The sequence below is a fragment of the Dermacentor andersoni genome, chromosome 4 (assembly GCF_023375885.2).
Source record: "Dermacentor andersoni chromosome 4, qqDerAnde1_hic_scaffold, whole genome shotgun sequence".
NCBI lineage: Eukaryota > Metazoa > Arthropoda > Arachnida > Ixodida > Ixodidae > Dermacentor > Dermacentor andersoni.
Window position 1 is genome coordinate 173,449,862 of NC_092817.1, and position 18,036 is coordinate 173,467,897.

Sequence of the window (18,036 nt, forward strand, 5' to 3'; positions counted from 1 at the left end):
TTCGTCTCCGCAACGAGAGCCGCCATCCTTTCGCGCCGGCCGTTTTCACATAGTTTTGTTTTTCTGCAAGTCCACGCACGCAGCTCATCGGTAGATGCACGGGTGCACGGCGTCGCATTGCGACCTGCGGCATTTTCTCGTGTTCGCGCAATCGGTGTGAAACATGTCGCATGTGAAATATTTGATAGAAGTGCCTCACGTCCAAGTCAAGCCGCCGTACGGGTGTATGGCTGTGTGCCCCGTTCTCGGAAGCGTCGACGGGTTTCCGGCATGCGGATTTCAGGTACGTGCAAATGCGTTTCGCCCTCCTATTGAGCTCCGGAGCAAAGCGTGCAATATTTCATGTGAAAGATGCAATGCCCGTCATCATGGTGTGAATTTCGAGCGGCAAACGAGAACTGTGGCACTTAGAGCACACCGCGGCTGCTAAGTCAGCGTGGAAATTGTTTTACGTTACCATAATATGTTGCTGTCAGTCTAATCTGCGGCTTGTGGACAGCTAGCCCATTGACTTTTGCTTGTGGCAGCGATAGGTATATAAATGGAAGCGGTAATAATTTTCGAGAGCAGACAATTGTTTCGCGCGATGTTTGCTCGTGTTCATGGCGTTATGAAAGCTAGAAAACTAACTGGCTTGATCGTGCTTAGTTCCAACTCTAAGGGGCGTAACGTTGGCGCTGTATATGTTCGTTTTCCGTGCCGCGAGTACCACTTTCATGCTTTTGTTGCATGAGAGTGGTAGCTGCTGCATGCCGTCTGGGCAGAATACAATAAAAGCAATTTCCTCACTTTCATACGTATGCAATGTGACGTAACAAAATTTCCAGCGTTTTATTCGTAGCGTAAATATCCAGTATAGTTTAGTAAGAAACGCAAATTCTGTCTTAGCTTAGTAGGCGTGAAACAAGTGAAACTCTCATTCCTTCTTGAATTGTTCGCCCAAACCGCAGCGCCCGCAGATGCGTCATCGGGTAATTGACAGTAGCTTCGCTACGTGAGTTGTTTTATGCGCCAGTATTGCCCGGTTAAGTATCCTGTTAATTTATGCCGACGCTCGTTCATCTTGATTTTAAGAGATTACTATCCCCGAGTACCGGACGATGCCAAACTTGTTGTGAGGTGTAGCAAACGCGGGAAATTCAAAGTGGCGTGGCTGCAAGTTCCTGTTTTTACGTTTCTTGCATTCAAAGCCAACAGACACAGTATCACTGATTTATTTCCATTTCTGCTGTACTTGATCAATCTAATGTGACAACTGCATTTGCTCTTTAATGTTCTCCATTTATGTGTATTCAGCTTGGCTGCCAGAAAATGCTTGAATTTTTTTCAGTATCCAAGTGACGAAATATTTCACTTACGGCCGTGTGTGAAACACGCAAGATGAGAAAACTGATAGCAAAATGATGAGATGTTTCTTTTATAGCGTTTGGACTCGACTTTTGGTGAGGATGTCGATCAACCTTGGGCCTGGTGACAGCACACCCGACATGGCCAAAGTGCAGCCTATCAACTGAGTGCCCCCGAATGGACCATCAACATCGGAAAATCAAACAGAGCCAGGTAGGGGCAATTTTTACTTTGGAACAGAATACTGTCAGCTGCCTCTTTTTTTAAGAACTAAATAACATATTTACAAACCCATCCTTTCTCTTTGTGCAGCCTACATAGAATTGTTTTTTGCTTGTTATACAGATCTTCAGAAAGCAGTTCTTCTGAACCCTTTTTGCATTCACAAATAAATAAAGAGGAGTGCACTTTCTTAAGAAATTGATGCACTGAAATGTGCGTTCGACACACAATGAGATGCAAAATAAACAATAACTTTAAAGCGGTAAAAAAAAACAAGTTTGGAACATGTTCTAACATCATAACCCGCCTTGGCATACGGATCTAAATATAACAGCAACAGAGGTGCATGCAGAGAAGTGTTTGTAAATGTTTGCAAGATATGTACATTGTCTAAGAAATTGTTTTTACTTACTCGGAGCTTCTTGGTGCCATTGCAGTGCAGTAAAAGCTCAAAATGATGCCCCTGCTCCTAATAAAGCACCTTTAGATTTAAAATTAAATTATGGGCTTTTACATTCCAAAGTCACAACCTGAAGTTTTGGGAACCTGGGCTTCTTTAATGTACACCCGAATCTAAGTGCATAAGCGTTATTGCATTTTACCCCCATTGGAGGGCAGCTGCCATGGCCTACATTGAAGCTAGGACCAGCATGACTGAGCAGCATGGCATCATAGTAAGTGGGCTATAACACCAGGTCAAAATGAGAAATACTGCTTAGAACTACCAACCTCTTGGCTCACAAGCGCTTTGCACTAAGTTAAAGGAGTATGGAGTACTGACAGCGACCATTTATGTACCAATTTATTTTTAGGCTGACTCCGTTATTAGGGTGCGAAGCTTCAAATAGTCAAAACCAGCCTTAAATTACAGAACCAGCTCAAAACACGCACCATGTATAGTTGGATTTGGACATGAAAATGGAGTCAATTCATGTCGCCGAAAATGGAGGTGGCAGTCACACTATTTCATGCATTTTGCCTAAAACAGAGTCAATAATAATTAATCAATTCCTAAAATATTCTTTTCAAAATTTTTTTCAAGCATGAAAGGAGGAGCCAAATGGTGTTCAGGTGCACGAGTGGTTAGTTGCACGGCACTTCTTGCATCTATTCACTGGCTTCTTTCAAGCTTGAAAAAACACTTGTTGCACCTATTGAGCAGTAGAAAGCTGGATTGGGAATTTTTCAGGATGCTCTACAATTTTCGCACTGACACTTTTGCTTTGAATATAATATTTGAGCAGTTAAATAATCATTAATAACTAATTACCTAATTAGGAAAAATGCAAGAATTGGTTTCACTTCCTCAAAACAATGGCAAACGACATTACCTTGGTGCTGTCCAGCTACGTGGCACTTTTACATATTTAAAGCTTGCACATGTCAGACAGACAACCTGGTAATTACAAGGCATATATAGCAGTGGCTAAGTTGTGTGAGCCAGCCATGTGTAGCGAATCATGCGAAACGGCCATGTTTCTTTGACTTAAGGGCATGATAAGATTTACATGCTCGACACCTTGTATCAGTGTTCTAGGCCTGTTCGTAGTTTAGCTGCTACATAAACAATATTTCTCCACGTGTAAGCTCATACGCATCTTTCAAGTATATTGCCTCGTGTGTCCAAAATAAACCATCCTCGCGCTTCCTTCATTATGTCTTCATCTGTTGCTGTGCCAAATTTTTAACATGCAACTGCACAAATTTTCATCTAGTTTTCATATTTCCTCGTTGTTTGGTGGCTTTATTTCTGAACAAGTTGTTTTCGTTAAACCCTGTTGCACACAGCAGTACACAGCATTTCTGCCTCGAGTGGGAATTTTTTTTTTTCAGATTGACATTAATACACCTTGCCTGGGCAATGTAAGGCATTCTACATAACACGGCCCTGCAATAATGTTTTATATTGCGTTCCAGCATCATGCAAAAGCTGTTTACTTACCAGATTAGAATATGTATAAGTGTTGGAAGTAACAGAACTGGAAGAAGCCAGCAGATAATGAGGCCAAGGAAAGCATACAGGAACATGTTTTAGGTTTTTTATATGAAGTATAGAAATGATAAATTCTAGGTAAATGAAAGTGGATTAAAAGATATCCACCTGTGGGTGAGGAACGGACCCATAACCTTCACATTACGCATGTGATATACTAACCACTGTGGTACTACGGCCGTGTTCGAGCGTTGACAATCTGAGGGGGCCATTGTGGACGGTTGAATGCTGCCTCGGTGGCACAGTGGTTAATGCATCGCATGCCTAATGCAAATGCTGTAGGTTCGTTCTCCCCCCATGCCTGTTTTTTTTTACCATTTTCATTTCCCTTTATCATTTCTACATTTAAATAGAAAATTACAAATAAGTTTCCACGTGCCTTCCCTGGCATCTTCCAGCTGTGATTCAGAAAAATTTTGACCCTCAGTATCCTTTCTTCTCATTTGGAAGAACAGGAGCTTCATTTTAAAAATAATGAGTTCACTTTGTTCATCATCTCAATGTGGTCTCAAATCTTATCACAGCATGTGTATTACTAAGTGAAGTTTTTGTTAAGATGATGATATAGCATGGGACCTAATTAGTAGCCTTTGTGTACAGATATATGACTAGTCTAATAAATAGGAGGATTTTAAGAAGCACTTCTAACATGGTCTGATCATGTGTTAAAAAAAAACTAATCTAGCATGATTTCAGGTATAACTGCTGCCCCTGAAAAATATTTGGATCATCTGCATTGGTATTGTTTTTAGAGAGCACCAATACTGCTTTGATTGAAGTAGCCTCGTGGAACATGAAGCATCGCTTCTTGCTGAGTCAAGGAAATATTATCTGCATATCTGAGGTGCATGTGTCATATGCTCGAATGCTGTTTAAAGGCTGCTAATAAGAAAATTACTTCACTTGCCTTCCAGAGATTGCTTCAGTAGTCTGTGCTACTCGATCATAAACAATTTACCAGAGTGAACATTCATCACAGTTGGCTTTGCAATGTTTATGCAAAATACCACAATTGCCTACTAGACATGTGACTGCACTAAAACTTGGAATTAATGACCACTAAGATTTATGGGACAGCAAAACTTTGTTTATTACTCCAGAACAAAATGCCAGGCACTTCGGTTATTTCTGCCATAGAGTTTCTTACAGTAATTACTAGAGGGAACTCTGGCGCTCCAGTCGTACCACCATGGGAATGATGGGAAGCACATGGATTTGTCTGATACTCGTGCTTGTGAATCCAGACGTTCTTGTGGCTTCGTATATTATACGCTATATAAATCTTATTGTCGTAAATTTCAGCGCAGTCTATACTCTTCGAATTGCAGAAGACGGCGCCAACACGCACAATTGCTATTAATTGCAACGATTGAGCTTGTCCAGGGGGGCCAAATCGAAAGGCACCAAGCGTCTCAAGGCACTGGTATGCCCGCGATAAATTCATCAGGGCGTTGCACTCGCTTGTCGTTACATGCCTCCGTGGCTTAATGGTTTCAATATCAGACTTCTGTTCTGGAGTTCCTGTGTTTGAAACCTGTCGTCGGACGATTTTCATGTTTATTTATTTATTACACAGTATATTGTTGAAAATGACTAGTTTACAAAGTCACAAAGCCGTTTGAAGCCAAACAGACGAAGTTTAGGCAAATCCATGTACTTCCCATAATTTCCATGCTGGTACAGCCGTTCTTGTTTGATCTCCTGTAGACACTAATGTCAGAGTTCCCTCTAGTAATTATTGTATGAAACTGATTTCTGCACCTCACTCTTGCAGAAGCGGCACCACACCTGCTGCGTAAACATGCACTACCTTTCGTCCAAGTGCAGGGAATGCTGTGAACTCGCCCTGTACAAAGCCTGCACTAAGTAAAACAAATCACAATGTGCAGTTGCTGCCACGTTGAACTGGTGGAATCAGTATTGAAATGCAGCACCTCCTGAACTAGTTCAGGAAGTGCAGGTTAATCAAGTGGAAATTATATAGTAACAGAAGTTGAGTGATTCTGCATTACATTCACGAAATATACTTCATGATACTTTTCCATTTATTTCCTCAGTTATTAAGAATCCATTTTGCATTGTTGGACAAAACTACAGAATGCCATCATATTTTCTAGCATTCACTGGTAGCAAACATGTCAAAACTTGTTCTAGTTTCTGGATTGCCGCTTTAACCGTTAACCCCCAAGTTAATTCCAGAAAAATGTACCAAATTTTCCTAATTTTTTACGTACTCGATTTTTCGGTGTCATTCTCATTATAAAAATATATTACTTCATTGGTCTCTGGTTAGAAATAACACAAAAATAAGAGCTGCTCTTGAGGGCAGCTTTCCCTCAATGCCGACTGTAACTCATCTTTGACAATAAGAGCAGCATGACATCGGGCAGAAAGAGTGCGACTCGTCATTGGCGATATTGGTACTACCTGCAGTCACTAGTACAGCTTGGGATCAAGGGTTAAAGGTTGCGACTTCGTTGCTGCCCAATTTTAACTCTGCAGCTGTTACACTTGGGTGTAGCGTGTGTATGTACGTGTGCATGCATTAAAATGACTTCACGCTAGAGCAAAGCAACTGTAGCGCAAAGAGGCATTAGTCACCTTTATATATTTGCTTTGTAAAGATGCGCTAAGTTTATCTTTTGCAATATAGACTTGGTGCTCTTTGGCCAAAGATGACCTTGTGCTACTAAAACCTAACAATTAATTTGCGTCTTGCAGTAGCAGTAGCTTATTCCTTTTTCGGGATTGGTGTGTGTGTTTTAATTTGTTTTTCTTGAACTGTGCAATTCCCACTCAGAGGACTGCATGTCATCTGAGGTGTTCCTTTTTCAATCAAGAATGTTGAGGTTGTGTTTGTGAAACTCGATTTCTTGCCTCAAACGAGCTTGTACAAACTGACCAAGCTGATAATTCTACCTGCCTATATATGAAATATGTTGCGGTTATGAACCCTCATAATGAATGACACATAGTATAAAAATTTTATCTATTAAAACAATTTAATGAAATTTTTCATGTTTTTCGCGTTCGTGTTCACTTCTCTACTCTCGTGTCCTGTCTGCATGCCTCACCTCTTTTTTACCACAATGCAGGGGGAAAAGGTTCCGGTAACACCATGCATTCCGTATGGTGGCCCAGACGTGTATGCAAGCAACCTCCTTCATGTGGACCAAGAACTACTCTGCAGTGTCTCGCAGACTTCCATGCGAAATCCTCAACATTCTCGTCTCAGTGGAATGGCTGCTCACCTATCTGCGTGTCCATCACCAAGACGGCCAGTTGTAAAGCTCCTGTACCCATTTAAGAAAGCTTAATGATTTTTTTATTTAGTCTCCACGGTTGGCCGCAGAATCTTAACATTTTTGATGTTTCTAACATTTTTACCTGGCACAAAGTGGTGCAATAACTTTAAACCAGTGTAATGTATTTAAGTAATGCTCACTCTAATGCCTATCTGGTTTTGTTAGTGTTTAAGAAATTTGTATGTCTGATGAGGTAACAGCATTTGAATTTGTCATCGTGGCTCGTTTCAATGAGCTGCTAGGAAATAAGACGCAAAACTTATCACACGCCAGTTGTAGCATTTTTGTTTTCATGACTACAGTATACACGTTTCAAAAGATGGAAAGTGGGGAAAAAAGTCTCAAGAACATAATCATCCTAGGATTGTCATGTCCTTACAACTCTGCAATGATAATGCCTCATACATCTTGGGAGCACATTGGTCACAATGCCTACAGGTATACTTGATAAGAGAATAGCTTGCACCCAGATTTGCCACACAGTTGATGGCTGATGGCTTTTGTTTGTCGTCTTCATGTTACTACTATGGTTTTTTGCAGTCACCTATACATATATATATATGTTCTTCGTTTCAATAAAAATTTAGTTGAGAGTTAGCGCTCATCCTGGTCTGCTTCTAGTCTATGTACGTGTCACTTCGCGCTACAATCCAAGATCATGTTACTGTACCAACTCGCCCAACTTTCTATCCTTGTGTTAACATAGACACACTCAGACTTGTTCTTACTTATGTGACCGGTTATTTTTGTACTTTATAATAAGATGCAGTGCTTTTCGAATGAAAACATGTGATAGCTCGTAGTGAGGTTATTTCAAAAAACTGTTCTGCTTAAAATTAAATTGAGCAAGCCTGTGCCATTATTCGGTGCTTATATCTTTGTATTGGTATGGTTTTACTCCTTATCTTCCTTTTTACTATTAAAATGTGCAAACATTATTATGTAACCATTTCTCTTTAATGAAATAATAAATACTTCTGACATTTCGTCACAAGTTTTACAATGATTTTGTTGAATTAGGTAACCTTAGACTGGCTGATTGTTATTCTGGTAGCTTAACCTACAATGCCTGTGGGATATTCAATGCAAGCACATGGTGAAAAATAAACTAAATTATTGGGTATAAGCAGGTCACTGGCAGTAAATGGAGCATACATATATTTCAGGAAATAGTGCATGCTTATATATTGAACGGCATGCACAGCTACACATGCTGTTTTGTTCGTAAATGCTGAAACAATATTCAAAGTGGAAGCGCTTTGTTGCACTTTGTTCTTTGGCTTTCAGTGCTACCTTTAAGTCATATATGTGAAAGTACTAGTAGAAGCATCCCGTGGAGATAAATGACAACTTTGATGAATAGAGGTATAAAATGTGTGCTTAAAACGGCAAAAAACTGCTTCACAGGCAAGCGCATGCTTCTGTAGTACTCTGCTTGTTACCGTCGCCAATCCATGCATTGCTTGCGCTATATTGCATTCAATATGAGCTACGACAACGAGCTGTGGTGTCTTTCCCTCCTGGTCGAGCTGGTCTTGCGAAAATTTTTGACCAAGAAAAGTGGAGGTTTTTAATTATTTCTGAAATGCATGCAACCATGCTTTTGGCTGTGTGCTGTTTCCACGGAGTGATAAGTACTGGTGCACCAAGGTGCGGGAGATCCTGTGTCCTTAGTGCAGCGCGCGTTGTTATTGCGCTCTGCATCCTGCCGGCAGTGTACTATCACTGCAGAGGAAGATTACGAAAAGCATAGGATGTGTGCATTTCTGCGATCATGAAACTTAAATTTTTTGCCTGATAGGGTCGCACGTTATGCTACCACATGACGGACCAGAAGCGCAATATGACGACGCCTCACAGATTCTGGCTCATACTGAACAAGTTAGTACCATAGCTGAGGCTAGGCAGCATTCACAACAGCTAGTCTGCCCATTAACTACATGGCTGTAGTGAACGCTAAAATACTTGCAGGGATAACACCCTTTTGGAAGGGTGTTGTCCGTGCTACACCCATATTGAAAGGGTGGTGTCTGTGTTACACCCCATATAGAAAGGGTGTTGTTTGTTTTACACCCATTGGCAAGGTGACGTCATATTAACACCCCTTCTTTTGTGGGGTGTTAATTTGCACCTCTTTGCTTGGGGTGTAGCAATACACCTAAAAAGGGTGTCACCCATGGGACAAGTCATTTACACCCTTAAGGGTGTTAAAATTTTTAGAGTGTACGACACTAGAATGATGCTTTTTCTTCTTGCTCAGAAGCTTATGTCGCTGCTCTCGCAAAAGCCGCGGGAGCGCAGAAAGCGCCTGCAGCGATGTTGGTGGCTCCGGCCCGTCTTTCAACGGCGTAAAGGACTTTAACATGTGGCTGTGAGTAAACGCTTTCCTTTCGATTATCTAGTGGTAGAACAAGGAGCCAATGTTAGGACATGGGGTGCTGTCTTCGTCAGGACAGCAGTTACTTTCCTTACCAGCGTTTTAAGTGCGCGCATAGGAAACACAAGTGAAAAAGGTTAAAATAGTTATGCGGGGATCGCACACACAGCGCGAGAACGCCACTATTTCCAGAACGGCACCGCGTCATTGGTGCAAGGTTCGTACAGGTTGACAGCACAGATAGAAGCGATAACGTAACGTACGCGAACAGAGGGATTGACAAGAACATGGCGTATTTCGGAAAGCGAATAAAGCATGAGCGAAGATCAGGCTGATTAGCCACCGGATGCACGCAGATCGTGTATTAGATGCGCGGTGACGATACTGAACGCCGCTTCAACAGCTCTCTGCCTAACCCTTGTAGGCATACGCCTACAAGGGTTAGACAGAGACAGAGACTGCATATACCTTCGCTGATTTTTCAGCTTCAGAGGGGGAGGAGCACTTCATTCTATTCAACAGACAATTCATAATTAAAAGTATTTTACAGACCTTCATATGCTAGAACTAAGGTGTAGCCAGTGCTGGAATCCTAATTTGGAGCTCTCTTCATTAACTGTAGACCATACTGTATATAGAGAGCTTGCATAGCACCCTCCTTTCTTGCACAAAATTTGTAAGGATTAAGTTTTGTAATAAATTTTCTGCTATGCGATGTTTTATTCAATATTCACCCTCTTTCTTTCTTTCTTCATTTGATTCGATATTCAGTTCTAAATCTACTATACGGTATTTGCGCACCCTTTCAATAAAGTTAAGGCCTGCTAGTAATATTTGTGCCATTATTATAGAAGATGGATTCAAGAGCACTTTTTTAAACATTATACATGTTGGTTAATTATTAAACTTGTGAATCAAATATGATTCCTTATACTTTCTGCCTCTCAGAAGTGTGACTGTAGAATATGAAGTCCAGTGTATTTAAATTGTGACATGGCATGTTAAAGTGCTATGCCACTGCTTTCAGAAGTTTTTCGGCAATGGCCGCACAATTTTTGTTTAATCTAGCATTCACTGGTTGTCCTGTTTGCCGACACACTATTTGTATTCGAGCATATAAACAATGCAGTGTGTGAGGTTAATCATGGCTAGTGGCTATGTATCTGTGTCAGTTAAACGTGTACAGCTCCTGATACTTGCGTGTGTATGTGGGTAGGGAACGGACCTTGTGTCAGGTAATAATGCACCTTTTTTTACACATGCACCGGATGCGTCAGGGTGACCACGGATTTTTCTATAAGTTCTTCCGCATGACGCCGCAGCTCTTTGACATGTTCTTGAGCTTTGTAGCAGAGGACCTCACAAGGCAGCACCACATTCGAGAACCCCTGGAGCCTGGAGAACGACTTGCTATAGCATTGAGCTTTGTAAAGGCTAGTTGTCCCTGCAGAAATAATATGCGATTGAAGGAATGCAGAATGTGCAGCCTAAAGCGGAAACATCATTTCTTTGTCATAAATTGTATGATTTATTTTGTTTGTTTACACAATATTGCCAGCTGCCTTTCGGCAGCCAAAGCAGGGAGGGGTCACAGAACATTGAAGCAAGACAAAATAAAGAACGAAGCAACTGACAATGCATGTGAAAAAAGAAACACTTCAAAAAATATCACAGCGATTAAAACTTCGCACTTAGTGCATCACCAGTGTAGCAGTTATGAGTTAACTGAATTGCAAAACTTTGCCATCGAATGGCATCACACAAAGCTACCTCAGCTCTTTTGACCTTGCACAACTTGTGAAACATGCAGGTGGCATTTAACCTGCACAAATTAAACTTTGATCGTATGTCACTCAAAGAGTGCCCCCATAACCATGAAAATCATTGTCAAGAAAAGTCATGTCATCATAATGTGCAAACAACAACTGTGAAATGGGTACTAATTTTTTTCGAACTTGCATTCCAGCTACTTGGCATCCGGGCAAGACATAAAAGATGTTGCCTTGGCTTACCGTGTGGGGATTGAGACGGCTAGACTCTGCATTCATGTGGCCTGTCGAGCAATCTGGGCAAGGCTGAAAGACCACTACATGACGGTAATGTCACACAGCTATGAGGGACATTGCTGGAACACATGTTAACGTACTGCTGTGCATGTAAAATTGGCGCTTATTTCGTCAGACTTCATAAGTTTCTACTTTGTTTCGATGACAACATAAAAAAAGTTATAATCTTAACTCTTAATTTGCACATGACTTGCACACATCTTTAGAGGTAGGTGAATATCAACTTTATTGGATGCGAATCGAATATAGATTACTAAAATGGAGACTCATATATTTACAACAGCAATATTTGTTTTGATATAACTTGGCACCATACTCCTACTGACTAGTAAAAAAAAAAGGCGCTACCAGGGTGATCAATTTCAAAAACGATTGGCCTTACGAAAACTGCACAAATAGTCTGAAAATCTTCAGGGCCTGGTTGGAAACAAGATTTCTAAGAATGAATGGCTGCGGTATGACTGACTTTGCATAAGCACCGAATAAATGGCTGCCTAAAAATAGCAGAAGTTGTGGAAAAAAGAAGCTGCTGGAGGACTTGTGTGCTGTAGACATGTGTAATAGGACCCTTTGCAAAAAACATCGCTTATTGCAGTGTACAAGATAGAACTGATGCATAACTATGCTGCCAAAAAAGTAAGACTAAATGACAGTCTACAAGCAAGAATCCCAGGTTGTCACGCAGGCTTCAGCTGCAAAACCAAAAAAAAAGTCTGCATTAACCAATTTGTTTCTGCATTGCTTCGAAAACCTTCGTTGTTGTTTCAATTTTGATAATTTGCGACACACCACTTTGTTAGCAGACAGAGAACAGTAACGAAACCGTAACAGTCCATTTTTGCAGATATGCCTGAGGTTAGGCTGTGGGGGCTACTCACTGTCTCCTGACAGCTTCCGTTTCCGGGTGTCTACTACAACGTCGTCAAGCGCGAGTGCGCTACCGCGCTCGCTACTCTGTCAAAGAAGTGGTAGAGTGGACGATAGTGTAAAACGACGTCGTTCACGAGAAACCCAGTGATTGCAAGACCAAAAGCTTCCCAACAGGCAATCGTCTGTATGGCAAAAAAAAATTAAATTATGGGGTTTCACGTGCCAAAACGAGTTCCTGATTATGAGGCACGTCGTAGTGGGGTACTCCGGAAATTTGGACCACCTGGGGTTCTTTAACGTGCATCTAAATCTAAGTACACGGGTGTTGTCGCATTTCGCCCCCATCGAAATGCGGCCGCCGTGGCCGGGATTCGGTTCCGCGACCCCGCGCTCAGCAGCCCAACACCATAGCCACTAAGCAACCACGGCGAGTTCGTTTGTATGGCAACCACAAGAAATGTGTGTCAACAGCAGAGCATAGCCACGTCATAAACCAGAGAAGAACGCTGTATGAGAGGACATCTATTAAAGCGAAGCTTTCTTTGCCTCCCCCTCCCTACTTTCCGGGAGCTGTGATGGTCTTGCCGCACGTGCACCTGGGTTTCTCGCAACGCCGCCAGATGGCGGACGCCTCCGCGCACTGGGAGAACTCGACACTCACCTCAGCTCAGCTCAACCCATAGAGAAGAAGCATGTACTGGTTGCGGTAAAGAAACGATGGAGCATGTTTTATTAGAATGTGAAGATATCTATCTGCCCAGTGATCGATTTAGTTACCACAGGCCTCCTTGAAGCGCTTGGGTTCAGTGAGAGCAGGGGGAAAGTAAACATGTCCGCAATAGAGATTAGTAGGAAGCGATTGGAGGATTGGTGGAAGTACGGAAACGACAAACAACGGAGGCGTACCAAAACAAAGTTCACAATAGGCGTTGCGAAACTTTGGTTATGGGAATTCATCGTGTTTTTTTTTTCTTGTCCTTTACGTTTTTCTTTTTTAATATAGGTTGGACATCACGCAATATAGTAGCAAGGGCTTGGTGGCGCAACCCACCACCCCGTTCTCAAGGGGACGCTCCTAACATCCATCTATCCCGGCCGGCGCCGCCGCGGGCTAGGATTCGTAGTTTGTGCGTGTGTCACGTGGTGTGCGAGAATAATACAGGTGCTGGGCTGGGGATGTTGCCGCCCGGGATATGACAGCGTAAATCTTAGGATTGTCCATACCCTGAAGAGAGCGCTTGGAGCTGGCGTGTCAACAGCGTGCAATTGTCGCGTATGCAGAAGGGGCACGTGAAACGCGCCAGCAGAATGGCTCCAAATTGTGCACCAAGCGTCGAGGACACCCAGGCCCGAAGAAGCGTCGCGCGGAAAAGGAGCGTCTTCGCTAGGCAGAGAAACATGACCCAAGACCGCGAATGTATGTGTGCAATGAATACATAAAATTTTATAATAATTTTTGAATTACCTACAGCCCCATTATTATATTACAGTTTAACACTTCTGCCACGATACGATGTGCCATTTGAGGCAATGATAATGCTCAACTCTCAGAGGTTATGAACAATGACGCAAGACAATGCCTCAAGTAAACACGTCGACCTGTGTGTTCTGTGGACTACGCGAACAAACAGCAGCGGTGTGCGCTACGTAATATTTAACATCAACTCACCAATATCGTATTGTACTAAACGCACAATAACTTACCCATTCGCCGCCAATATCACGGCTCATTATCATCAATCAAAGCAAATAGTATACAAAGCTTCGCTTGCGTCGATTACCGCAGTACGTGGGAATACGCAGATCTTTTCGCTCATGGTATCTGCACGCGTGCCTTTTTTACTAAATGAGCTGTAACATACCTACGGGGATTTTAGAATCTACATAAATATTCACTACCTTCAAGGCATTACTCACGGCAGGTATAATCTATAAATACAGGCATATATACACAACACTATGAGAGGAATCGTTTCAGCAATAATATTCATTTATTTGTCGCTCAGGTTGTGTCGAAGTCTTTGAAGCACGGGCCACGGAAATGGTGCTCAGAATTACGCGCTCTTTTTATTTGCAACACGAAAGGACATTTACCACTAACATCAGTGCAAGTGAGCACACTCAGCGTAGTTATAGCTACACTCTTAAGCAGAATTACACCCCTTTGCTACGCAACAATAATCGTCTTCTGTCGTGTCCGCATTTCCTTCCTTTAACGCGGCGAGCCCTGTACTTCCAAATCACGAACGGCATGCCAGTTATCAGCATAACAAAGCATTCTCGACAGGAAAGTAGCGAGCGCAGCTTATTTAAGAAAGGAAACGCAAGCAACACAGATGACGAATATTGTTGTGTGGCAAATATACACCCCAAAGGGTGCACATTTGCTTAAGAGTGTATACCGTAGTAAACAAACTCCAAGCTTCATAATTCCAGCTTCATGCTTTCATGTTCATAGTGTCGCAAATATTACAAGGAGAATAGTTTGACATCTTTGCGCACGCGGCATTCAATATTGCATGCACTAGCCTGAACTGCATGAAACAGCTAGCTGGGAGACTTTGAAAAATGCTTTAACGGCCACATGGCATCTTCCGTACAGCATTTCTAGGGGCTATGGGCGCATTTGGTTAAAGTAAAATGTTAGAAGTCCAGAGAAATTTTTAATTTCGTATTTAACGCGAAGTGCCGTAACAGCCAAAAGACACCGCTTGCCCAAATTAAAGAGATGTTGGTCATGTATTACACCACAAAACTTCACCGTTCATGATCAGCTGAATTCTACCCCGCGCCCTCTTCTCAAACAACCTCATGTGTTCCGCCACCACACGTGTACACTACGAAAGCCAGGTACTAAAGCGTCTATCAAATGTAACGCGTAATGATTCATTAAATGATTTTCTTAATAAAATGAAGCAGGAGCTCTAATGAGTGACGTTTGCTGTTCTCGCCTCTAAAATTTTCGCAGGACGTTGAATAGGCCCCCGCTTTTGTTGTTCCATGCGAATGGCATTCTTTGCGAACGTCACCTTCTGCCAAGTGCCTGTTCATTTGTTCGTCTGTCCGCTCCTGGCCTCTTTCACGCCAGTGTAGGTCACTGGGTATCTCATCGACGAAACGGTAGAACATCAGGCTGCTGTGCTTAGCGATCCGCGTTCGAAACTGAACGCGGGTTCAAGTAAGGTCACTGGATACCCGGCAGTTCTTACGTACCGCTCTTCAATTCATTGTCGTTGAAGAGATGTTGTAACGACGGAACAAACGATGACTGAAATACAACTATTGTGACTGATGAGCGATGTGACTGCCTGAGGGATACGACTTGGATATGGCTATGATGCGTCTTCTATGACTATCACCATATTCTATGCAATGTGAGATACTCGGGAGGGAGATACTTCAGCCAGCAGCGCCACAGTTTAGTGTTCATGAACACGAAATCGAAATCAACTTCGAAACTGGAAAACAGATATGTGAAAGAAACAAAATTTGTGAAACAAACACGTTACTGGCATCGCATATAGAACATGTATATTTTTCATTAGTAATAATTCATTTTATTGCTATTATTCTCCGAATAAATTTGGAGAAAATGAAGCCTATACGTTACTCACGTTTACCTAGCATTCTCTGTACTCAAGGGAGATGCACCTCTGGCAGCCTAGCCCCGGTCACGAACAGCAATAACCGTTGGACAAATAAAGTTTATTCTTATCCTGTCCTCTGTACTCAGTAAACATGCAGACGTATTATCACTATTCAAAATTGTATATACATTACACTACGTTCTCTATCCAATAAAAACACAAGTTTATAAATATTCTTGGACTATGAAGTGCGCTCTATCTAATAATCGGAGTAGAAAGTCCCGGATATTGGGCAGAAATAGAGCAAGAGAGAACCGGGCTGATTCGTGGTGCTAAGTAGATGGGGTTAAGCAAGTCGACCACAAACCAACGGCAACAGTTCATATAGGCAGCTGGAATATCCATGCCACAGCAATTTCGTTACGGTCGATCACAAGGAAAGGAATGCTGATATAATTTACAAAATCACGGGATATAAATGAGCGACAAAAACATGTACATGGTGACACATAAAAACACTACATGGTGACACATAAGGGATCGTACAAAAAAAGTAGAAACGTAATGGGCAGCGAAAACTACGTGACCAAATTGCAAAAGCGTTCTTGATCGGGTGAAGTGTAATTTTCCTCCAGGAAGGCAGCCAGTGTCTTCAATATCCGAAGGCGGCTGTACGAGCCATAGCCGCACACGTTGTTGAAGTCCTCGAACTGAATATTGTCGGCAACAACGTTGTAGTGTAAATCGGTGACGTTCCGCTTGGTCTCGCACAGCTGCAGAAAAGGAACAACGGATAATTGCGATGTTCACACTCAATCGAGTATCGCAAACATAGTGCATAAGTGGCATACATGCACAACAAAATAATGGTTGAGTATGATTTCCACGGTACATTTCCCAGTATTGCGCCCATGTAACTTCTAGTCCAGCCATTGTGTTGCCAACGCGTGTTCTTCTCGTCTGTCTCGACTTTGCGTTGGTATCATATTTCACAAACCTATAAGCAACCTAGTATACCGTCCAATAGCATCAATCCTTATTATCAATCGGTAGTAACAGTGCATTGATATTTGCCAGTCGGAGTAGATGGTAGATTCTAAGTACGTGAGAATAATTGATCGCGCGCGAGTGCTTGAGCGGTTTATTTGATATTGTCGCAGGTCACAAAGTACAGGGACTTCACTGCGGCAAGTCGCAGGAACGCGTTGTAATCGAAATGCACGTGCAGGATTCAGCCCAGCACGAAAGAACGTTTCTGTCTTTTGTTTTTCGTGCTCGTACTCTCGAGCATGTCGTCTTTGTCGCCATCAGGGTGTAGCTGGCACAAATAGTGACGCGGCATTACCCTCCCTCCAGAGCGAGCATCGTCGCGATGCTCATCAAATGGTAGTCGCTAGACTCTATAAACAGCTTGTAGGTGTCCACATTATTCAGACAGATACGGCTTCATGCGCACCACGTGCACTATATCAGGCACCTGTTGACGGCGTTTGGAGCTGCATGAACCGTCACCCACGACCTCGTAATTCACGTTGCTAATACGGCGCAGAACCTTGCAGGGTCCGAAGTATCGGCGTAGAAGTTCCTCAGAGAAGTCTCGGTGTCGTACCAGATACCAAACCCCGATTTCTCCCCGGGTGTATAAGCGAAGAATTGGCGGTGAAGATTATATCGTCGAGCGTCACGTTCTTGCTGTGTAGTTATTCTGACGAGCGCGAGCTGTCTTGCTTCCTAAGCGCACTCAGTGAATTCTGCGGCATGTTCGTGTGAATCATTGTAGTCATGAGGAAGCATAGCTTCAAGCATCGTAGTGACTTCTCCACCATGGATCAAAGCAAACGGCGTCATTTTGGTTGTTTCCTGGCGTGCCGTATTATATGGGAATGTGACGTACGGCAATGTTCTGTCCCAATTTTTGCGCTCCACATCGACGTACATGCAAAGCATGTCTGAGATGGTCTTGTTGAGGCGTTCTGTGAGCCCATTCGTTTGTGGGTGATAGGCTGTCGTCTTCCTATGCGCTGTGCCACTGAGTGTGAGCACAATGCGCAAAAGCTCAGCTGTGAATGCGGTTCCTTTTTCGGTGATGACAACCGCCCGAGCACCGTGTCTCAGGACAATGTTCTCGATAAATACCCGTGCCGTTTCAGTGGCAGTGGTGCTTGGAATCGCTTTGGCTTCCGCGTATCGGGTGAGGTAGTCCGTCGCGACTATGATTCATCGGTTCCCGCTGTCAGAAATTAGAAAAGGGCCGAGAAGGTCTATTGCA

The 18,036-nt window shown here is 42.7% G+C and overlaps 1 long non-coding RNA gene across 1 annotated transcript; it reads left to right on the forward strand.

The window, feature by feature from the left end:
• Positions 1 to 84: 84 nt before the first annotated feature.
• LOC140217173 (uncharacterized) lies at positions 85 to 7,388 on the forward strand. Its single transcript, XR_011893688.1, has 3 exons — positions 85 to 283; positions 1,424 to 1,560; positions 6,658 to 7,388. It is a non-coding gene; the product is annotated as an uncharacterized lncRNA (long non-coding RNA).
• The last annotated feature ends 10,648 nt before the right edge of the window (positions 7,389 to 18,036 follow it).